The sequence below is a fragment of the Rattus rattus genome, chromosome 2 (assembly GCF_011064425.1).
Source record: "Rattus rattus isolate New Zealand chromosome 2, Rrattus_CSIRO_v1, whole genome shotgun sequence".
Taxonomy (NCBI): Eukaryota; Metazoa; Chordata; class Mammalia; order Rodentia; family Muridae; genus Rattus; species Rattus rattus.
In genome coordinates, this window is record NC_046155.1 from 144097242 (window position 1) to 144122893 (window position 25652).

Genomic DNA, 25652 nt, shown 5'->3' on the forward strand with positions numbered 1-25652 from the left:
TGATTTTGCACATAATGCTCTTATCCTACATTGGTCTCACATGCTACAATATATATGTGCCAGTCCAGATGTGCACAATATTGCAATAATGATAAAAGTGTTATGGATATCTTAAATGATGTCTGATTGGATTGAGGATTGATACTTAGGGGGAGGGGTTCGAAACTCCTACCTGGTACTATAAACCTGGTCATGACCCTATGACTGGAGAGATCATTTCTCCAAAGTAGGGTTCCTACTGTCATTTTACTAAATGGCCATATTGTCAAACTGCCTTCTAAATATTTGTATTTATACGTATGAATTTGTGCTGTTCTTTATGTTTGTTAGGGATTAATTTTTGCAGCTGGCATTAATTAATGCAGAGATTTTTAAGTGATCAAAGTGTACAGAATAATTGTGAGTGCAAATATTTCACATTACACATAGCATATTGATATTACATATTACCATTACCCATTACCCATTACATATTACCTATTTATGTTTATATTTTTAATATGCATCCCTTTCTTTGTACGTGTGTGTGTGTGTGTGTGTGTGTGTGTGTGTGTGTGTGTATGTACATATATAGTGTGGAAGTACATGTATGACCAAGTGTGCTGATAGAGACTGAAGGAAAACTTCTACCATGTGGATTTTAGTCATCAAGTTAGCTGCAAACAACTTTTGCTCTTGAGCCATTTCACTATGCTTTGATGTGTTCCTAAATTTGGTTAAAATTTATTTTTAAATTTTATTTTTGACGGAACATTTTACATATTTACATTTCAAATTTTATTCCCTTTCATAGATTCCCTTCTGCAAAACCCGTATTTCACTCCTCCTACCCCAGCTTCTACATACCTACTCCCACCACACTGCCCTGGCACTTTCCTACACTAGGGCATCTGTGCTTCAGAGGATCAAGAGCCTCTACTCCCATTCATGTCAGATAACACCAACCTCTGCTGTATACACAGCTGGAGACATGTAAACACCTTCATCTCCTTCAGTCCTTTCCCTAACTCCTCCATTGGACTCTCCATTCTCAATCCAATGGTTGGTTGCCAGCATCTGTATCTGCGATTGTCATTCTCTTGCAGAGCCTCTCTGGAATGTGCTACATTAGACTCCAGTCAGCAAACACTTCTTGGCATCCACAATAGTGTCTGGTTTTGGTGTCTGTATATGGGATGGATCCCTAGGTGTGGCAGTCTTTGAATGACCTATCATACAGTTTCTTTTCCATACTTTGTCCCTGCGTTTCTTTAGACAGAAGCAATTCTAGATTTAAAATTTGGAGATGAGTGGGTGTCCACATCTTCCAATTAGTGTCCTTCCGTATACTCAACAAAACTGAAAAATCTGGATGAAAGGAATGCTTTTCTAGACAGATATCAAAGTTAATCAGGATCAGATAAACAATCTAAATTATTTCCTAAGGAAATAGAAGCAATCATTAAAAGTCTCTCAACCAAAAAAAATCTCACGACTAGATTATTTTAGTACAGAGTTCTATCAAACCTTCAAAGAAGATATATTATCAATATTTTTCAAAGTATTACATAAAATAGAAACAGAAGGAATACCACCTAACAAATGCAATGAAGTCACATTTACACTAATACCTAAAGCACACAAAGACCCAACAAAGAAAGAGACTTCAGACCAATTTCCATCCTGAATATTGATGAAGAAATAATCACTAAAATTCTTGCTAATGAAATTCATGAATACATCATAATGATCATTCACCGTGAACATGTAGGCTTTATGCCAGGGATGCAGGGATGGTTCAATATACAAGAATCTTTCAATGTAATCTATTATATAAACAAACTCAAAGAAAAAGAAACACCTGGTCATCTCATTAGATGCTGAAAAAGCCTTTGAAAAAATACAACACCCCTTTGTGCTAAAAATATTGTAAAAAATAGGAATTCGTGATCCATACCTAAATACAATTATACAGCCAGCAATAGCTAACATCAAACTAAATGGAGAGTAACTTTAAGCAATGCGACTAAAATCAAGGATAAGGTGAGCCTGCCCACTCTCCTATGATCTACTCAATATACTACTTGAATTTCTAGCCAGAGGAATTAGTCAATAAAAGCAGATCAAAGGGATACATATTGGAAAAGAGGAAGTCAAGATATGACACTTTGTTCATCATAAAATAGTATACAAAACTCACCCAAAAAAATCCATGAGAAAAATCCTCAATTTGATAAACAACTGCAGTCAAGTGGATGGAAAATAAAATTAACTCAAACAAATCAGTAGCTTCCCTCTACTCAAAGGGAAAATGGACAGAGAAAGAAATTGGGGAAGTGACATTCTTTACAATAGTCAAAATTAATATGAAATATCTAGGTGTGATGCTAGCCAAAAAAAAAACCCAGAAAAATGCCTGTATGAAAAGAAATTAGATTCTCTGAAGAAAGAAATCAAAGACCTCAAAATGTGGAAAGTTCTTCCATGCTCACAGAAGGATTAACATAGTAAAAATGGTCATCTTACCTAAAGAAATCTACAGATTCAATGCATTTCCCATCAAAATTCCAACTAAATTCTAAGAGGAGAAAGAAAGAGAAATTTTCAACTTAATCTGGAATAACCAAAAAAATGTATGTAAAATACTATTCTCAACAATAAGAAAACTTCTGGGAGAATCACCATAGCTGACCTCAAGTTATACTACAGAGCAACAGTGATAAAAACCCATATGGTATTGCTAAAGAGACAGACAGATAGATCAATGAAATACAACTGAAGACCCAGAAATGAACCCACAAACCTATGGTCCCTTGATCTTTGACATAGGAGCCAAAATCATCCAGTGGAAAAAAGACAGCCTTTTCAACAAATGGTGCTGATGCAACTGGCAGTCAACATGTAGAATAATACAAATTTAACTATTCCAATTTCCTTGTAAAATGCTCAAGCCCAAGTGGATGAAGAACCTCTACAAAATGCTAGATACAATGAATCTATTAGAATTTTCCCCTATCACTGGCATAGGGGAAAATTTTCTGAACATACTATCAAAGCCTCATGCTTTAAGATCAAGAATTGACAAACGGAATCTCATAAAATTGAAAAGCTTCTGAAAGGCAAAAGACAATGTAAATAAGACAAAAGAGCAAGCCAAAGATTGAGAAAAGGTGTTTATCACCTCTAAATCCAATAGAGGGCTAAAATCCAAATTATACAAAGAATTCAAGAAGTTAGGCTCCAGAGAATCAAATAACCATATTTAAAATGGGGTACAGAATTAACAGAGACTTTTTAACTGAGGAATTTCAAATGGCTGAGAACTTACAGAAATGTTCAACACACTTAGTCATCAGGGAAATGCATATCAAAACAACCCTGAGATTCCATCTCATATTAGTCAGATAGGCTAAGATCAAACCTCAAGTGACAGACATTGGTGATGATGTGGAGAAAGGGGAACACTTCTCCATTGCCTGTGTAATTGAAAGCTCACACAATTACTCTTGAAATAGGTCTGGCAGTTCGTCAGAAAATTGGACATAGAGCCATCTGGGGACCCAGATATACTATTCCTAGTATATACCCAATAGAAGCTTCAACATATAAAAAGGACACATGCTCCACAATGTGCATAGCAGCCTTACATTTAATAGCCAGAAGATGGAAAGAACTCAGATGTCCCTCAACAGAGAAATAGATAGATAAAATATGGAACGTTTACACTAAGCAATACCTCTCTGTTAATAAAGACAATGATTTCATGAAATTTGCAGGCAAACTGAAAGAAGTTGAAAATATTATCCTTAGGGAGGTACCCCAATCACAAAAGAGCACCCATGGTATGTTCTCACTGATAATGAATAATAGCCAAAAAGAAGCTCAGAATACCTACAAGGTAACTCAAAGACCATATGAACACCTGGAAGAAAGAAGATCACATCAAAGTGTGGATGCTAGAGTACTACTCAGTAGCGAGGAGAGAATAATTTCTAGAAACTAGAGAGAGTGAGATCATGGAATGATAGAGGAGGGGGTGGTTTAAAAGGGGTGCATATCAGATTTCGGAGAAGATGGGGAAGAAGTATTGAGGGTTAGTAATTTGAAAGTAGGTATGTAGCAGTAGGGAATGGGAACTGAGGTTAGCTACTATAAAGTCCCAGATACCAGGGACCCAAGAGGTTCCCAGGATACAAAAGGGAGTACTTTACCTGAAATACCCAACAAATGGGATAGTGAATCTGTAGAGACCATTTCCAGTAGATATGCATTGCCTTCAGTTGAGGATTGAGGACACACCAACCCACATCAATTTTATTAATACAGAATTGCTCCTGTCAAAAGAAAATGCACAGACAAAGAATAGAGCAGAAACTGAAGGAAAAGGCATTCAGAGACTACCCTACCTAGGGATCTCTTCCATCAACTGACAACAAACCCAGACACTATCGCTGATGTCAAAATGTGCTTATTGACAGGAGCCTAGAATAGCCCTGGTTATGCCAGAGCTGGACCAATATATATGCAGATGTACACAGCCAAACATAGGAATGAGCCCAGGGAAGAGGATTGGCTTATCTGGAATCAAAAGGAAGAGAGCCACTTGGTACTGAGAAGGCATGGTGACCTAGGATACAGGGATGCTAGGGCCCTGATGCAGGAGTGTGGGTGGGCCAGTTGGTGAGCACCACCAGAGAAGGAGAAAGAGTTAGCAGGCTAGTTGAAGGGAGTTGTTAGGAAGGAAAATAACATTTGAAATATCAATAAATAAAATAACCAATTAAAAATTACAAGATCAGAAAGGAAAAGGACAGAAACTGAGGAAATTCAAAAAAATCATCATATTCTAATACAAAACCCCATACTCAAAAAACTGGAAAATATAGATGAAATAGATGATTTTCTAGTAGATACCACATACCAAAGTTAAAGCGAGTGCAAGTAAACTATGTAAACTGGCCCATATCCCCAATGGATATAGAAGAAATGTCAGAAGCCTCCCAATCAGAAAAAACTCCATTGCCAGATGGCTTCAAAGCAGAATTCTACCAGACTTTCAAAGAACAGTTAATACCAATACTGCTCAAACTGTTCCATAAAATAGAAACAGGAGGAACATTACATAACTAATTCTCTGAAGCCACAATTACTCTGATACCTAAACCATGCAAAGACCCAACAAAGAGAGCTTCTGACCAGATTCACTTATGAAAATTGATACAAAAATAATGCAATTCTAGCAAACCCAATCCAAGAATACATAAAAACTATCATTTACAATCATATAGGCTTCATGGCATGGATGCAAGTTTGCTTCAGTATACAAAAATCCATTAATGTAATCCATTCCCATGACAATCCTATTAGATTCTGAAAAGCATTTGACAAAATACAACACGTATTAATGTTGAATGGAGAGATCAGTAATTCAAGGCCCATACCTAAACATAATAAATGGAATATACAGAAAACAAACAGCCAGTATCAAATTAATAGGAGAGATACTTGAAGCAATTTCTTTAAAGTGAGGGACAAGGGAAGGAGGACCATTCTTCCTGTATCTTTTCAGTATGGTACTCAAATTTCTAGCTAGAGCAATAAGACAAGAAAAAGATCAAGTTGGCAAATAAGAAAAACAGATATCCCTATTTACAGATGATATGCTGGTATACGTAAGTGACTCCAAACATTCAACCATAGAATTTCTACAGCTGATAAGCAACTTCAGCCAACTGAGTGGACATAAAATGAACGCAAACATATCAGTAGCCTTCCTCTATACAAATGATAAATCGGGTGAGAAAGAAAGTAGGCAAACAACACTCTTCATAGTAATCACAAATAAGTTAAAATATCTTAGGATGTCTCAAACAAAACATGAAAAAGATCTGTGTCTTCACTAATGTTTTACAGCTGTGAATAGATCATGAACAAGACAACACTTTAAAAAATGACAACATTTAATTTGGGCTGGATTTTCAGGTGTAGAGGTTTAGGCCATTTTCATTAAGGTGAGAACATGATAGCAACCAGGCGGTCATGTTACAGGAGGAGCTAAGAATTCTACATCTTCATCTGAAGTCTGCTTGCAGAACACTGCTTCCATGCATTTAGGATGGGGATCTTAAAGCCCAAATCCAGAAGTACACACATAACCTAACAAGTCCACACCTATTACAACAGTGCCACACCTTCTAATAGCGTCAAAACTTGGGACAAGCACATACAAACTATAAAAACCTATATAACGTATGATAAGAACTTCAAGTATCTCAAGAAAGAAATCAAAGAAGACTTCAGAAAATGGAGAGATCACACAGGATCCTGGATTGACTGGATTGAAATTAGAAAAATGACAACCCTACCAAAAGCAATCTACATGTTTAATTTAAACCCATCAAAATCCCACACAATTCTTTAAAGACATGGAAAGAGCGATTCTCAATTTCATGTAGATAAACAAAAAAAAAACAACAGGATAGTAAAAACAATTATTAACAAAAAAGGACCTCTGAGTGAATCACAATCCCTGACCTCCAGTTGTACTAGAGAGCAACTGTCATAAAAACTTGATGGTGTTATTTCAGAGACAAGTTGATAATTGAAACAAAATTGAAGATCGGGAATTAAAAGAACACACTTATGGTCACTTTACCTTTGACAAAGAAGCCAAAAATATACAGTGGAAAAAAGAAAGCATCTTCAATGAATGGTGCAGGTCTAACTGGCAGTTGGAATAGAAAAATAAAAATAGACCCATTCTTTTCTTCTATTGGATATTTGTTTTGTTGTATTTCAAATGTAATCTGCTTTCCCAGTTTTGGTTTTCTGTTTATAAACCCTCTATCCTTTCCCCCTTCACATTCTTCTCTGAGGGTGCTCCCCTCAACCTCCCACTGCTTCCGGCCTCCCCACCCTGATATTACCCTACACTGGGGGGTCCAGCCTTGGTAGAACCAAGAGCTTTATCTCCCACTGATGCACAACAAGGCCATCTTCTGCTACATATGCAGGTGGAGACATGGCTCTGTCCATGTGTACTCTTTGGTAGGTGGTTAATTCCCTGAGAGCTCTGGTTGGTTTGTATTCTTGTTCTTATGGCATTCCAAGCCCCTTCAGCTCCTTCAATCCTCTAACTCCTTCAATGGGACCCCATTCTCAGCTCAATGGTTGGCTGCTAACATTAGTCTCTGTTTATTTCGTGCTTTGGCAGAGCCTCCTCAGGAGACAGCTATATCAGTCTCCTGTAGTCATGTACTTCTTGGCATCAGCAAAAGTATCTGGGTTTGGTTGATTTAGACTCATTTTTATCTCACTGTAGAAAGCTCAAGTTCAAGAGGATCAAGGATTTCAAAATAAAACAAATTACACTGAATCAAATAAAAGTCTAGTTATGAAAGAGCCTTGAACACATTGGCAAAGTAGAAAATTTACTAAATATAATTCCAGCAGCTCATGCTCTAAGATCAAGAACTGATAAATTGAACCTCATTAAATTAGAAAGCTTATGTAAAGAAAAGTATACAGTCAATAGGACAAAGCAGCAATAAACTGATTGAGAAAAATATCTTCAGTAAAACCACAGCTGATTGAGAGCTAATATCAAACATAAAAAGAACTCAAGAAGCTAACTTCCAAAACTCAAACAACCCAATAAAAATGGGGTGTAGAACAAAAGAGAGAATTCACAACAGAGGAAACTTGAATGGCCAAGAAGCACTTAAGAAGTACTCACAAAGCAGGTCTCAACAGATACAAGCAGTTTGAAATAATCACTTGCACTCTATCTGATCGCAATTGACTAAATAACAGCAAAAACAACAGAAAGTCCACATACACTTGAAAGGTGAACAATGCTGTAATCAATGATAACTTGGTCAAGGGAAATAAAAAAAAAGAAATTTGGAACTTTTTAGAATTTAATGAGAATGAAAGCACAACATATTACAATTTATCAGACACCATGAAAGCAGTGGTAAGCAGAAAACTCAGAGTTCTATGAACGTCCAAAATGAAACTGGAAAGTACATACACTAACAGCTTGACTGCACACCTGACAGGTCTAAAACAAAAATAAGCTAATACACCCAAAAGGAATAGAGGCCATGAAATAATCAAACTAAGAGCAGAAATCAACCAAGTAGAAAAAAAAAGAAATATTCAAAGAATCAACAAAACCAGGTGGTGGTTCTTTGAGAAAATCAACAAGATAGATAAACTGTTAGCCAAACTTACCAGAGGGCAGAGAGAGACACTATAAAAATTAAGAAAGTCAGAAATTAAATTGGAGACAAAGCAAAAGAAACTGAGGAAATACAAACAATTATCAGATCCTATTACAAAAGGCTATATTCAACAAAACTGGAAACTGATCAAATGAACAATTTTCTAGACAGATACCAGGTACCAAAGTTAAATCAGGATCAGATAAACCATCTGAGAAGTTCCAAAACCCCTGAAAGAATGAAAAGCTGCCATTAAAATTCTTCCAACCAAAAAACCACCTAGGAACAGATGGATTTAATGCAGAATTCTATTAGACCTTCAAAGAAGACCTACTACCAACAATCTTATAAATATTCCAAAAAACAGGGACAGAAGGAACACTATTCAATTTGTTCTATAAAACCATAATTATGCTCATACCTAACCACACAAAAACCCAACAAAAAAAAGAGAACTTGAGACCAATTTCCCTTTATAATATTGTTGCAAAAATATTCAATTATATTTAAACAAATGAAATACAAAACACATCAAAACAATTATTCACGATGATCGAGGCTTCATCTCAGGGATGCAAGAATGCTTCAATATACAGAAATCCATCAGTGTAATCCACTATGTGAAGAAACTCAAAGGAAAAAAAAAAAACATGATCATCTCAATTGAGGCTAACAAAGCATTTGTCAAAATTCAACACCCATTCATAATAAAGGTCATGGAAAGATCAGAAATTCAAGGCCCACAAGGAAACATACTAAAAGCAATATATACAAGCCCAGAGCCAACATGAAACTAAATGGAGGAAATATTGAAACAATCCCACTAAAATCAGGGACTATACAAAGCTGTCTACTCTTTCCCTACCATTTAGTATAGTACATGAAATCTTAGTTAGAGCCATTAGATAACACAAAAGAGATCAAAGAAATACAAATTGGAAAGAAAGAATTCAAAATATCACTATTTGTAGTTCATATGACAGTATACTTAAGTTACCACAAAATTCCCCCAGAGAATTTCTAAACATAATAAACAATTTCAGCAATGTGACTGGATATAAAATTAACTCAAAAAAAAAACCCAAAAACCCAGTAGCTTTTCTCTACTCAAATGACAAATAAGTTGAGAAAGAAATTAAGGGAGTGACACCCTTCAAAATAGCCACAAATAATGTAGATGCCTTGGTGTGACTCTAATCAAGCAAGAGAAAGATTTCTATGACAAGAACTCCAAGACTCTGAAGAAAAAGAATTGAAGATGATATCAGAAGATGGAAAGATATTCATGCTCATGGATTCACAGGATGAATATACTGAAAACTGCAATCCTGCCGAAAGCAATCTACCCACTCAGTGCAATCTCCATCAAAATTCCAACTCAATTATTCAAAGAGTTAGAGCAATTTTCAAATTCACTTTGAATAACAAAAACCTTAGATACAAAAAATCTATTTTCACCCATAAAAGAACTTTTAGGGTAATCACCATCCTTGACCTCTGACTGTATTACAGAGCAATCATGATATAAAATCCATTGTTTTGGTTCACAGACAGGCAAGTAGATCAATGGAATAGAATTGAAGACCCAGAAATAAACCCACACACTTATGGCCACTTGATCTTTGACAAAGGAGCTAATACCATCAAGTAGAGAAAAAGACAGCATTTTCAACAAATGGTGGTGGTTCAATTGGAAGTCAGCATGCACAAGAATGCAAATCAATTCATTCTTTATTCTGTACAATGCTCAAGTACAACTGAGTCAAGGACCACCAAATAAAACCAAATACATTGTAACTAATAGAACAGAAATTGAGGAAGAGACTTGAACATATGGGCACAGGAGAAATTTTCCTGAATGGAACACCAATGACTTATACTTTAAGATTAAGAACCAACAAATAGGACTTTATAAAATTGCAAAACTTATGGAAGACAGATGACAGAATGACAACCAACAGATTAAGAAAAGATCTTACCAAGCCTATATCCATTAGAGGGCTAAGATCCAATATATACAAGGAACTCAAGAAGTTAGACACAAACCAAATAAACCTATTTAAAAATTGGCTACAAAGCTAAACACACAGTTCTTAACTGAGATACGTGAAATAACCATAAAGCACCTAAAGAAATTTTCAATATCCTTAGTCAACAGGGAAACGCAAGTAAAAACCCCTGATTCTACCTCACCCCAGTCACAATGGCTAAGATTAGAGACTCATGTGAATGCAGATGCTCCCAAGGCTGTGGAGAATGAGGAACAATCCTCCATTGTTGCTGGATTGAAAGCTGGTACAACCACTCTGGCAATCGGCCTCGAAGTTCCTCTGAAAATTGAACATAATGCTACTGATCACAGCTATACCACTCCTGGGCATATACCCAAAAGAAGCTCCAACATTTAAGAAGTCCACATGCTCCACTATGCTCATAGCAACATTTTTTATAATAGACAGAAACTGAAAAGAATCCAGATGTCCTTCAACAGAGGAATGGATACAGAAAATTCACAACACATGAAGTTCAAGAAGAAGGAAGACCAAAATATGGATGCTTTTGTTCTCCTTTGTAGGCAGTACAAAATAGTGGGAAATACATGGAAAAATACTGGAGGAGAGAATGAAAGAAAGGCCATCGAGAGATTTCCCCACCTGGGGATACATCCCATCTATAGCTACAAACCCAGATACTATTGCTGATGCCAAGAAGTACTTGCTGACAGGAGCCAGATATGAATGTCTTCTGAGAGGCTCTTCTAGAGCCTCACTGACACAGGCGAGGATGCTTGCAGCTAATCTTCAGACTGAACACAGGAACCCCAATGGAGGATTTGGAAAAAGGAATGAAGTAGCTGAATGAATTTGTAAGCCCATAGGACAAACAACAATATCAACCATTCAGAACCCCCAGAGCTCACAGGGACTAAGACCACCAACCAAAGAATACACATGTAGGGACCCATGGCTCCAGATGCATATGTACAGAGGATCTCATTGTCCAGCACCAATAGGTGGAGAATCCCTTGGTCATGTGAAGGCTCATTTCCCCAGTATATGAGAATGCCAGGGTGATGAGCTGAGAGTGGGTTGGTAGGAGGGCAAGCATCCTCATAGAAGCATGGTGTCAGGGGATGATAGAGGGGGAACCATAGAAGGGGATAACATTTGATATTTAAATACATAAAATATACAACAAAATGCAAATCAAAAAAATAAAGTGTAACATATTGTGAGGTTTACAGGGCATATATATAAATTTATTATTCTGTATAGACTTTAGATATCGTTAATTTTGGTATATTTTATTTATTTATTTAAAGTTACTTTATGAAAAATTTAATAAATTTTATAATATTATTTTTAAAATTGTAATAAAAAATATGGGGAAAAACTGGTGGGAGTACATAGTCACACAGTAACTATTGAAATCACTGGGTATTTTACTCATAAACCCTGAAAATATATTTTATTGGACCCAATTATAAAATATTAAGAATATACACAAACTACTTAGGTTTATAATACTATAGCTTGGTGTATATTACTATGTACTTAGGTGTATACTAGTTACTTAAATATATACCACTATATACTTAGGTGTATACTACCAAACCAAAGAATACACATTATTCTATACTTCGGTGTATTATACTACATTCATGGGTGTACATTTTTATATACTTAGGTGTATTAGACTACATTCATGGGTGTATGTTACTATGTAGCTAGGTGTATACTCCTACACACCTAGCTATTTACTCGTAACAAGTAGTTGAAAATCTGTGCTAATTTCAACTCAACTCACAGTAGCTTGGAAACATGTTGAGCCTATGTGCCCATCAACTAAAAAATAGATAATGAAATTGTGATGTGTAAACATAATAAAATTAAATTCATCTATATAAATAAAACAATGAGCTTCTTAGGAAAGTAAAAGTAAATGAAAGTATACATAATGAAGTAACCCAGGCACAGATAGACCAACAGTATATATTCTCTGTCATATGAGCATCCTAGATAAATAATTACTGTGTTTAACCTGAAGTGCATATAAAGGACAGAAATCTAGAAAAGTGCCATTAGAAGTAGAACAAGAAAAAGATACCCAAGGAAAGAGATATTCAAAAATACTTATAATATGGAGGTGGATGGAATGAATATGAGAATGAGGTGGTATATGAAATATAGGATAGTAAGATGAAGGATAATTAATCAAAACCAAGAATATATGAAGATGCATTATGGAAACTCATTATTTTGTAAGCTCATTAATATATTAGTCAAGGCACCTTTCATAGGTAGAAAATGCTGCTTGTAGAAGTAATAGGTTGGTAAATGAAAACTTTATTGCTAGTGTTGGGAAATCTCCCTAGGAGTGATTGCCTGAAAATGCCTGAGTATCCAAATAATAAAGGGAATTTTCATTTTTGTCAGGCCCACAAAAATTAGTTTGTAATATCCATTATTAAAGACATACTTATATACTAGTCTGGAGATAAAGAAAGCAAACTGGGAGGACCTGATGGATTCTGCCTGTGCCCAGAACTGAACTGAACTAGTCCTACAGGTCCCTTGCACCAAAATACCATGGAAGAGAGAGTTGGACCCTCAGAAATGTGGAAAATCAAGAGACCTCAGGAGAGACCTCCACTTCTGTTCACATTCCTAGACCAAGGGTTACATGTCTAATGGTCTCTGGATACAGGAATATAGGAGCAGTCGGCAGCAGGAACCTGCTGGTTATTTCTGCCTGTGCCTGAAACTGACCTGGACCTGTTCCAGTAGCCTCCTGCACTCAAATCCCATGGGAGAAAGAGCTGAACTCACAGAAGTGCAGACAATCATGATACTTCAGGGGAGACTGCCACTTCTGCTCACATCCCTAACCCAAGAGGGATGGCCTAGTTCCCTCTGTGAATTCTGGTCACAGGATCGTACTAGCAGTCAGGATCAGGAACCTTAAGGTTTCTGCCTATGCCAAGAGGTGGAAGCCAATCACCAGCAACTCCTACACACCTGAGAGAAGAGGTAAGAACAACTTTTCTGCACTCTGCAACCTGCCTGGAGGCTTCAGGTCACATAACCACAGGAGCAGCTCTCTGCTCCCAGTTGAAGGAAAACCAGTCTACATGACTGCTGAAACACAGGCCTACAGGAGGGTCAAGCTGCTGTCAGAGACAACAAAACAAGCTAACACCAGAGACAAACTGATGGAGAGAGACAAGTACAGGAAGTAAAACAACAGCAACCAAGACTACTTGGCATCATCAGAGGCCAGTACTCTCACCAAAGAAAATATTGGATATCCCAACACACCTTCAAAGAAAGATTTCTATTTAAAATCACATCTCATGATGCTGATAGAGGACTTTAAGAACATTAATAAGTCCCTTAAAGAAATATACAACAACATAGGTAAATAAGTAGAAGACCTTAAAGAGGAAACACAAAAATCCCTTAAAGAATTACAGGAAAACACAACCAAACAGAAGGATTGAAGAAAACCATCCAGGATTTAAAAATGGATAAAGTGAAACAGTAAAGAAAGCACAAAGGAAGACAACTCCAGAGATAGAAAACCTAGGAAAGAGATCAGGAGACATAAGTGCAAGCATCACTAACAGAATACAAGACATTTATGAGAAGTTCTCAGGGGCAGAATCACCATTTAAAACATTGACACAATCATCAAAGATAATATAAATGCAAAAGGCTTCTAACCAAAAGCATCCAGGAAATCCATAACACAGTGAAAAGATTAAACCTAGGGATAATAGCTATAGAAGAGAGGAAAGAGTCCCACATAAAGAGCTAGTAAATATCTTCAACAAAATTATAGAAGAAAACTTCCCTAACCTAAAGAAAGAGGTTCCCATTAACATACAAGAAGCCCACAGAACTCAGAATAGATTGGACCAGAACTGTTTTTATTAGGTCTTCAAAATAATTATTAGGTCATAAAATAATTAAAACACCAAAGGCACAAAATAAAGAATATTAAAAGCAGTGCGGGAAAAATGTCAAGTCATGTATAAAGGCAGACCTAACACACTGATACCATACTTCTCACCAGAGACTATAAAATTCAGAAGATCATAAGGCAGAAGTCATATAGACTCTAAGAGAACACAAATGCCAGCCCAGACTAATATAGCCAGCAAAATTCTGAATTAGCATAAATGGAAAAACCAAGATAATCCATGACAAAAGCAAATTTCTACAAAATCTTTCTACAAATTCAGCCCTACAAAGAATAATAGATAGAAACCTCCAACATAAGGAAAGAAACTACACCATAGAAAAAACAAGAAAGTAATCTCCTTACAAAGAATCCAAAAGAAGAGAGACACACAAACATAATTCCACCTAAAAGAAGAACAACAAAAAAAACCCAAAAAATAGCAATCATTGCTACTTTTTCTTAATCTTTATTAACGTGAGTATTTCTTATTTACATTTCGATTGTTATTCCCTTTCCCGGTTTCTGGGCCAACATCCCCCAAACCCCTCTCCCTCCCCTTCTATATGGGTGTTCCCCTCCCCATCCCCCCCATTACCACCCTCCCCCCAAACAATCATGTTCACTGGGGGTTCAGTCTTGACAGGGCCAAGGGCTTCCCCTTCCACTGGTTCTCTTACTAGGCTATTTATTGCTACCTATGAGGTTGGAGCCCAGGGTCAGTCCATGTATAGTCTTTGGGTAGTGACTTAGTCCCTGGAAGCTCTGGTTGGTTGGCATTCTTGTTCATATGGGGTCTCAAGCCCCTTCAAGCTCTTCCAGTTCTTTCTCTGATTCCTTCAACGGGGGTCCCATTCTCAGTTCAGTGGTTTGCTGCTGTCATTCGCCTATATATTTGCACATATTTCTGGATGTGTCTCTCAGGTGTGATCTACATTCAGTCCTGTCAGCCTGCACTTCTTTGCTCCATTCATCTTATCTAGTTTGGTGGCTGTACATGTATGGGCTACATGTGGGGCAGGCTCTGAATGGGTGTTCCTTCTGCCTCTGTTCTAAACATTGCCTCCCTATTCCCTCCCAAGGGTATTCTTGTTCCCCATTTAAAGAAGGAGTGAAGCATTCACATTGTGGTCATCATCCTTCTTGAGTTTCATGTGTTCTGTGCATCTAGGGTAATTCAAGCATTTGGGCTAATAGCCACTTATCAATGAGTGCATACCATGTGTGTTTTTATGTGATTAGGTTACCTCACTCAGGATGATATTTTCCAGTTCCATACATTTGCCTATGAATTTCATAAAATCATTGTTTCTACAAAATATTTCTACAAATTCAGCCCTACAAAGGATTATAGATAGAAAACTCCAACATAAGGAAGGAAACTACACCTTAGAAAAAACAAGAAAATAATCTCCTTACTAAGAATCCAAAAAAAAGAGAGAGAGACAAACATAATTCCACCTAAAAGAAGAAGGACAACAACAACAACAACAACAACAAAACAAACAAACAAAAAAAAAAAACCCAGAAAATAGCAATCATTATTACTTAATATATCGTAACATCAATGGACTCAATTCCCAAATTAAAAAACATAGACTAAGAGACTGGATATGTTAAAAGGACCCAGAATTTTGCTGCATGCAGGAAACACACCTTAGCTAGAAAGGCAGGCACTATCTCAAAGTAAAAGGCTGGAAAACAAATTTCCCAGCAAATGGTCCTAAGACAAAAGTTGGGGTAGACATTCTAATATAGAGTAAAAACAACTTTTAACTAAATGTTAGCAAAAAATATGAGGAAGGACACTTCATATTCATCAGAGGAAAAATCCACCAAGATGAACTCTCAATCCTGAATAATTATACTTCAAATGCAAGGACAAATTCATTCATGAAAGAAAGTTTAATAAATCTCAAAGCACACATTGCACCTCAAACAATAATATTAGGAGAATTCAATGTCCCACTCTCATCAATGGACAGACCATAGAAAGAGAAAATATACACAGACACAGTGAATATAATAGAAGTTATGAACCAATGGATTTAACAGATATTTATAGAATATTTCATCCTAAAACCAAACAATATGACTTCCTCTCAGCACCTTATAATACCTTCTCAAACATTGACCCTATAATTCGTCAAAAAATTGGACTAAAAAGATACAAGTAGATTTAAATACTCCCATGCATCCTTCAGATCAAGACAGACAAATATAACTACAGAAAGCTCACATACTTATGGAAGTTGGACTATGTTCTACTCAGTGATAACTTGGTCAAGGAAGAAATAAAGAAAAAATTAAAGACATTTTAGAATTTAATGAGACCGAAGGTACAAGATATCCAAACTTATAGGACACAAGGAAAGCAATGCTAAGAGGAAAACTCATATCTGAGTGCTTCCAAAAAGAAACTAGAGAGAGCATACATTAGCAGCTTGGGCACACAACTAAAAACTCTAAAACAGAAGAGGAAAATACAGCCAATAGGAGTAGAAGGTAGGATATAATCAAACTCAGGGCTGAAATCAACCAAGTAGAAAAAAAAAAGTATAAAAAAAATCACCAAAAGCAGGAGCTGCTTCTTGGAGAAAATCAACAACATAGAAAAGCCTTTAACCAGAATAACCAGAGGAAAAAAGAGGGTATCCAACTTAATAAAATCAGAAATGAAAAGGGATACAGTATAAGAGAATCTGAGGAAATTCAAAAAATCATCAGATCCTACTACAAATGTCTATAATGAACAGAACTGGGAAATATGGATGAAATGGTCAATTTTCTGGACAAATATCAGGTACCAAAGTTAAATCAGGATCAGATAAACCATCTAAACAATCCCATATCACCTAAAGGTATAGAAGCAATTATTAAAATTTCCCAAACAAAAAGAGCCCATGACCAGATGAGTTTAATGAAGAAATCTACCACATTTCCAAAGAAGACTACATACAACACTGTCCAAACTATTCCACACAATAAAAACACAAGGAGCACTACACAATTGCTTCTATGAAGTCACAATTACACTTGTACCTACACCACACAAAGACTCAACAAAAAAAGAGAAATTCAGACCCATTTTCCCTATGAATTTCGACAAAAAATACTCAAAATTCTCACAACTCGCATCCAAGAACACATCAAAACAATCTTACATCATGATCAAGTAGGCTTCATCCCAAGGATGCAGGAATGCTTCAATATACAGAAATGTATCCACATACCCAGCTATGTAAAAAAAAAAAAACTCAAAGAAATAAATGCATGCTCATTTTACGAGTTGCTGAGAAAGCATTTGACAAAATTCAACAACACACCTTCATGATAAAAGTCCTGGAAAGATCAGGAATTCAAGGCCTATAAGATATACATAGTAAAAGCAATATACATTAAACCAGTAGCCAACATTAAACAAAATGAAGAGAAACTTGAAGCAATCCCACTAAAGTTAGGGACTAGATAAGGCTCCCCACTCTCTCCCTACTTATTCAATATCATACACAAAGTCCTAGCCAGAGCAATCAGAAAACATAGGAGGGCAAAGGGATACAAATTAGAAAGTAAACTGTCAAAATATCACTATTTGCAGATGACATGATAGTACAGTTAAGTGATCTCAAAAGTTCCACCAGAGAACTACTAAGCAGTAAAAAAAATTCAGCAAGTGGTTGGGTATAAAATTAACACAAACAAATCAGTAGCCTTCCTCTACTTAAAGGATAAATAGGCTGAGAAATAATTAGGGAAATGACACCCTTTACAATAATCACAAATAACATAAAATACATATGTGTGACTCTTAACAAACCAGTGAAAAATCTGTATGACAAGAACTTCAAGTCTGCAAAGAAATAAATTGAAGAAGATCTCAGAAAATGGAAAGATCTCCCATGTTCATAGATTGGCAGAATTAATATATTAAAAATGGTCACTTGCCAAAATCAATCAACAGATTGAATGCAATTCCAATCAAAATTTATACTCAATTCTTCATACAGTTAGAAAGAGCAATTTGCAACTTCATTTGGAATATCAAAAGACCCAGGATAGCAAAAAATAAACTAAACAATAAAAAACTTCTGGGGGAATCGCCATCCCTGACCTCAAGCAGTATTACAGAGAAATAGTGATGAAAAGTGTACGTATTACTACAGAAACAGGCAGGTAAATCAGTGGAATAGAAATGAAGACCCTCACCTATAGTCACTTGCTCTTTGACAAAAAGCTAAAAGCATCCAGTGGGGAAAAAAAAGATAGCATTGTCAACAAATGGTGCTGGGTCAAGTGGAGGTCAGAATGTAGAAAAATGTCAATCTAACCATACTTTTCACCTTGTACAAAGCTTAACTGCAAGTGGATCAAGGACTTCTAGATAAAACAAGATACACTTAAACTAATAGAAGAAAAAAGGGTGCAGAGCCTCGAATGCTTGGGCACTGAGGAAAATTTCCTGAACAAAACAAAGATGACTTATGTTCTTAGATCAAGAATCAACAAATGGGGCATTATAAAACTGAAAAGCTTCTATAAGGCAAAGGAAACTATCATTAAAAGAAAGCGGCAACCATCAGATTGCGAAAAGTTCTTTACCAATCCTACATCCAATAGAGAACTATTAGACAAAATATACAAAAAACTCAAGAAGTTAAACTCCAAAGAGCCAAATAACCCTACTAAAATGGGATACAGAGCTAAACAATGAATTATCAGCTGAGGAATAGTGAATGGTTGAGAAGTGCCTAAAGAAACATTCAAAATCCTTATTCATCAGAGAAATGCAAATCAAAACCACCCTGAGATTTTACCTCACTCCACTCATAATGGCCAAGACCATAAGCTTATGAGACAACATATTCTGGCAAGGACATGGAGAAAGAGGAACACTCCCTCACTGTTTGTGGTATTTCAAACTGATAAAACCACTCTCGAAATCAGTCTGGAGGTTCCTCAGGATATTGGACATTGCACTACCTGAGGATGCAGGTATATCTCTCCTGGACACATACCTAAATGTTGCTCTAACATACAACAGGGACACAGCTTCACTACATTCATACTGCCTTATTTATTATTGCCAGAAGCTGGAAAGAACCCAGATGTCCATCAATAGATTAATGGACACAGAAAATGTAGTCCATCTACAAAATGGAATACTATTCAGCTGTCAAAGAATATTACTTTATAAAATTGATAAGCAAATGGATGGAACTGGGCAATATCATACTGAGTGAGGAAACCCAATCACAAAATACACACATGCTATTCCCTCACTGATAAGTAGATATTAGCCCAACAGTTCGAATTACCCAGGATACAACCACAGACTACAGGAACCTCCAGAACAAGGATCAGGAAAGTGGATGATTCTGTCCTTTTTAAAAGATGGAGCAAAAAATATTCATAGGAGGGGATATGGAGAAAAAGTATGCAGGAGAGTCTGTAGGAATGGCTATTCATAGCCTGGCCCACCCAGATATACAGCCCAATTATATACAGTCACCAAAACTGAAATCAAGAAATGCATGCTTACAGGAGACTGGTATAGCTGTCTCCTTAGAGGCTCAGCCAGAGCATGTCAAATAAAGAGGCTAGTACTAGCAGCAAACCATTGTATTGGGAACTGGCTCTCCTTTGGCATTATTAGAGAAGGAATTGAAGTAGTTGAAGGGGATTTCAACACCATAAATAAAACAATACCAACCATCCAGAGCTCCTAGAGGCTAAACCACTACCCATAGACTACACATTGTCAGACCAATCACTCCAGCTACATATGTAACAGAAGATGGCATTGTCAGGCAATAATGAGAGGAGAAACCGTTGGTCTGGCTGGACATCCCAGTGCAGGGGAATGTCAGACAGGTTTGAATTGGGATGGATAGTGAAGGGGAATACCCTTAGAAATGATTTTAATTTAACAGTGAGGAAATAGCTAGTTTGAGTTGTACAGTAATAATCTAATTTTGTAACTAAGCTACAATCATATCTTTGCTTTGATATAGAATTTATTGCTTAAACATTTTAAAAGTACAAGGTTTAGAGCCAGTCCTTCTATTGATGCCAGTACAAATTTCTGAATTGATTACACATGGTAGTTAAGGGCCAAATAGCAAAGTCATGGCTCTAAGTATGTTAGAGTACTTTCAAGAAAATAAGATTATTAATGGAAAACAGTCCAGATTACCTCATATAGATAGATGGTTTTAAAATGGTCAGGAACCCACAAAATATGAGATTTAAAGTTATTTATCTTTTGTTGAGTCATATCTCCCCCTAAGATTTCCCCTTTGGCAGATTTAATGAAGAAATTGAGCATCTCAACCTCCACGTGAGACAATGCTTTGTGGGTAGGCACCCACTGCGCAGAAACTGTTTCATCTGCAGACTAATACTGTTCAAAATGGGACACCTTATGCAGAATATTGTTGAGTGGTAATCCCTACCAAGCCAGAATTATCAACCATTTGTGGTTTCTGAATGTCAAGAGTCTGTCAGTTGATTTGGGGTCAGAAGGCTAAAGACTTGCACTCACATATTGCTAACAGAGGACTGTGCTAGTGGAGATTTGTCTGTGCAACCTCTCAGTTCTGGAAGCCCTGTTAAGATTCCCATATCTATAAATATTTGGTCATTCTCAGATTTCTGACATGGTTGAAGACTTATTAAAATCTCATAGTTATCAGTCTATTTAACTCTGAGAATACATGTTTTATTAGATAGTTATCCGATAGTATACAAGCTAGCCAGGATATAACATAGATTTTTAAGCCTTTCTTTAGCTGTAATGGATAACTAAATGTTCTCTTTAACTAATAAAGTGTTGGACTCAGTGCTATATATATTTCATGCTTTTAATTATAAAATGATAATAGTTGTACTCAGCTTATATATTAGTGAAAATATCTTAAATGTCTTAAATGAGACAAATGGGTAAAATGTGAAATGATGTCATTGTGCAGGTGAAGGCAGGTACTAGATAGAACGAGGCCTATCATTAGATGAGAAGGAAGGATAGGCACGAGAAAAGTTTGAGGGGAAAAGAGGAGACTGGAACAGGAAGGCATAAAGCTGCTGAGAAAACATGGAGGCAGATGTTAAGATTCTACTCTGTACCTTTACATGTTGTTATAAATGTTCTTAAGGGATAGATATGTATAGGGCTTTGTATGTTTAAGTGGGCAATTATATCTTACCAGTTCGATCAGAGGTTATTGTGTTGTCTGTTTTATCTTGTGGCGATTTGAGTAGGGAGAATGTCTGGCAACAGAGACACTGGGCTGCCATGCAGTTAGGATGTATATTTCTCACATGGTGAAGGATTCCTTGGGAACTAGATGGTTAGAGAGATTATTGAAAGGCTCAGAGAGAGGCCTTTTTCAATGTGCTATGGGATGGAGCAGAGCAGAGTAGATGCTTTTCAGACTGAGATTACAATATCTATCTGTTATCTTGGGGCACTGTGGTGCTGGACCTAGTGGACATAAAAGACAGCATTCGATTTTACATAATTTTACAGCAACAATTGTCCTCAACAATTACTCAGCTGTGGATACTGTGACCTATACTTCAACTAGCCTTGCAAGACATGCTCACTGATCAATAATGTCTATTGTTTTATGAGGGAAATAGCCATTTCTTGATTGTGATTGAGAAGAGTTCACAGCTAGTCTACATGGTCAAATATCCAAGTTGTTGAGGAAATAGACTGTAATTTTGTAGTTGTCATTCTTTTTTTTTTTTCACAGTAGGCACATTTCCCCTTTTATAAGCAGGCAGGAAAAAGCAATATTTCAGTATTTGCTTTCCTTCCTCTGAGGGGGAAGTTTTCATTGGGACTTATTTTACTTGCTTTTTTTTTTTTTTTTAATTCTCTTTTTTTTTTTTATTAACTTGAATATTTCTTATACATTTGAGTGTTATTCCCTTTCCGGTTTCCGGCAAACATCCCCTCCCCCCTCCCTTCCTTGTGGTGTTCCCCTCCCCACCCTCCCCTCAACGGTCTAGTTCACTGGGGGTTCAGTCTTAGCAGGACCCAGGGCTTCCCCTTCCACTGGTGCTCTTACTAGGATATTCATTGCTACCTATGAGGTCAGAGTCAGGGTCAGTCCATGTATAGTCTTTAGGTAGTGGCTTAGTCCTGGAAGCTCTGGTGGCTTGGCATTGTTGTACATATAGGGTCTCAAGCCCCTTCAAGCTCTTCCAGTTCTTTCTCTGATTCCTTCAACGGGGGTCCTATTCTCAGTTCAGAGGTTTGCTGCTGACATTCGCCTCTGTATTTGCTGTATTCTGGCTGTGTCTCTCAGGAGCGATCTACACTTCTGCACTTCTTTGCTTCATCCATCTTGTCTAATTGGGTGGCTGTATATATATGGGCCACATGTGGGGCAGGCTCTGAATGGATGTTCCTTCAGTCTCTGTTTTAATCTTTGCCTCTCTTTCCCTGCCAAGGGTATTCTTATTCCCCTTTTAAAGAAGGAGTGAAGCATTCACATTTTGATCATCCGTCTTGAGTTTCATTTGTTCTAGGCATCTAGGGTAATTCAGGCATTTGGGCTAATAGCCACTTATCAATGAGTGCATACCATGTATGTCTTTCTGTGATTAGGTTAGCTCACTCAGGATGATATTTTCCAGTTCCAACCATTTGCCTACAAATTTCATAAACTCGTTGTTTTTGATAGCTGAGTAATATTCCATTGTGTAGATATACCACATTTTCTGTATCCATTCCTCTGTTGAAGGGCATCTGGGTTCTTTCCAGCTTCTGGCTATTATAAATAAGGCTGCGATGAACATAGTGGAGCACGTGTCTTTTTTATATGTTGGGGCATCTTTTGGGTATATGCCCAAGAGAGGTATAGCTGGATCCTCAGGCAGTTTAATGTCCAATTTTCTGAGGAACCTCCCAGACTGATTTCCAGAATGGTTGTACCAGTCTGCAATCCCACCAACAATGGAGGAGTGTTCCTCTTTCTCCGCATCCTCGCCAGCATTTGCTGTCACCTGAGTTTTGATCTTAGCCATTCTCACTGGTGTGAGGTGAAATCTCAGGGTTGTTTTGATTTGCATTTCCCTGATGACTAAGATGTTGAACATTTCTTTAGGTGTTTCTCAGCCATTCGCATTCCTCAGCTGTGAATTCTTTGTTTAGCTCTGAACCCCATTTTTAATAGGGTTATTTGTCTCCCCTTGGGTCCAACTTTTTGAGTTCTTTGTATATTTTGGATATAAGGCCTCTCTATTGTTGTAGGATTGGTAAAGATCTTTTCCCAATCTGTTGGTTGCCGTTTTGTCCTAACCACAGTGTCCTTTGCTTTTTACTCTGTCCTATTTTCTTGGCTCTCAGAGTCAGCTCCAGTAGCAACAGGACAATACCACTTTGCACTTGCCCAAAGCTCCTTTTCTCTACAACTCTCACCTGTGGTTTATGCGAGAAGAGTATAAAACAGGGGAAACAATGCAAACATCCAAGTTCATCTTCTCATACAAATGTTTGAGAGACCTAGAATCATATTAACTCAAGGGGGGCTCCTGCCCCCTCCCCCTTTCACTCCTCCCCCCACTCTGTCCAGATAAAAATCCAAACAAATGAGCAAATAAAGCCCCTGAAAAAAATGCTTAGTAGCCATGAGGCCTCGGGTAAGACTGGCCATTATCTTGAGCTTTGTCTCACATATAAAATAGAGCATGCCTTCAGGAAGATGTGAAAAGTAACAAGCTGGAATCTGCTAAAGCAAAACTGGGGGGGAGGGGGAGGGGAGCAGGAGTGGGGGAGGAGTGTCCAGACTTTTATAAGTTTCTAAAAATAAGTCTGAAGTGGGTACCTAGAAACTATTCATGTTTCTGGAATGGGGGATGCTTTCACTTTTTTTTTTTATCTTTATTAACTTGAGTATTTCTTATTTACATTTCGATTGCTATTCCCTCTCCAGTTTTTTGGGTCAACATCCCCCTAACCCCTCCCCTCCCACTCTATATGGTGTTCCTCTCCCCATCCTCCCCCCATTACCGCCCTTCCCCCAACAATCACGTTCACTGGGGGTTCAGTCTTGGCAGGACCAAGGGCTTCCCCTTCCACTGGTTGTAGCTGTGATTCTTATTCATCTAAATGGACATGACATGAACATCAAATTATCTTCTATATAGCCATGCCTTTTTTTTTTGCTTATATATCTCTACTGTCAGTTTAATCAAAAGATGCTTCTTGCAGTGGGCAGTGGTAATTTCAGAGACTCAAATCTAGCCAAAGTGTTAAGAGTAAGTGCCCTTTTGTGCTCACCATAAATAAGACATCTATAGCCCACAGTAAATACTAAGAAAACATGAAGGAAAAAGCTAGGGAATTATGTAAGAGCTATGATGTGGGCTATTATTGCTATCAAAATACCTGAACACATGAATGGAAATATCAATAATATAAACTTTATTAGATATAATTAATATATTTCTGTGGAATTTTAAATAAAAACAAAGGATAAAAAATTTTCTTCCCCTTCTCTGAAAATATTTTTGAGACAAGTAAGCCATTAGGATTTACAATATTTTGAAAGATGCACTTTAACAAAATGGTGGATGGTCAGGCTAATGTATAAGATTTATAAGAAACCATTCCAAAATGATTAAGAAAATATACAAATGAGAACCACAGTAGAAAGAAAACAGCATTTTTTTGTTACTGTGATACAACACCATGTACAAGGCAACTTAAGGAAGAGAGAGGTTGCCTGACAAATTCAGAGGCAAATGCTCACTGTGAACCATTTAACTGAGAACAGGGTCTCCAATGGAGGAAGCAGAGAAAGAACTGAAGGGACTGAAGGAGTTTACAACCCCATAAAATGATTAGTATCAACCAACCAGAACAACAGACCTTCCTGGGACTAAACAACTGTCCCAAACATATACATGGATTGACCTATAGTACCAGTCTGGAATTGTGAGGTATCAGTGGAAGGAGAGGTCCTTGGTCCTGTCAAGGCTTGATTCCCCAGTGTAGGGGAATGTCAGGGCAGGGAGGTGGGAGGGACTTGCAGAGTGTGGGGGAGAGCATCCTCATTGAAGCAAGGGGAGATTTCTAGGAGCAGAAACCCAGAAAGGGGATAACATTTGAAATGTAAGTAAAAATATCCCATAAAAATAAATAATAAAAAAGGAAGAGATAGCTTGTTTGTTGCAGGCAGAGCTACAGGAACAGGATCCTGGGATTTTATTTCTTCAGGTACAAGCAGGAAATACAGCAGAGTGGCCAAAGGGTTTAACCTCTCAAAACCCACCTGGAATGGGATATTTCCCCTACAAGGCTGTGCCACATAAACTATCTGTAAAAGTACCACCGACTGGGAAACAAGTGGTCAGATATGGGAGAATATATGCAGGGTTTCTTATTCAGATGATGACTGATGTCATTATCTAAGTTAGATCTGGAAAGACTAGCTAAGCAAATGGTACTGAAATTAGATGTCATGGGGCCAGCTGTGG

At 37.2% G+C, this 25652-nt stretch overlaps 1 protein-coding gene across 1 annotated transcript in view; it reads right to left on the bottom strand.

Annotated features, from left to right (window-relative positions):
- The window catches only part of LOC116894312 (alcohol sulfotransferase), a 54463-nt gene that overhangs the window by 18732 nt on the left and 10079 nt on the right, over positions 1–25652 (bottom strand). The gene's annotated exons all lie outside the window — the stretch shown is intronic.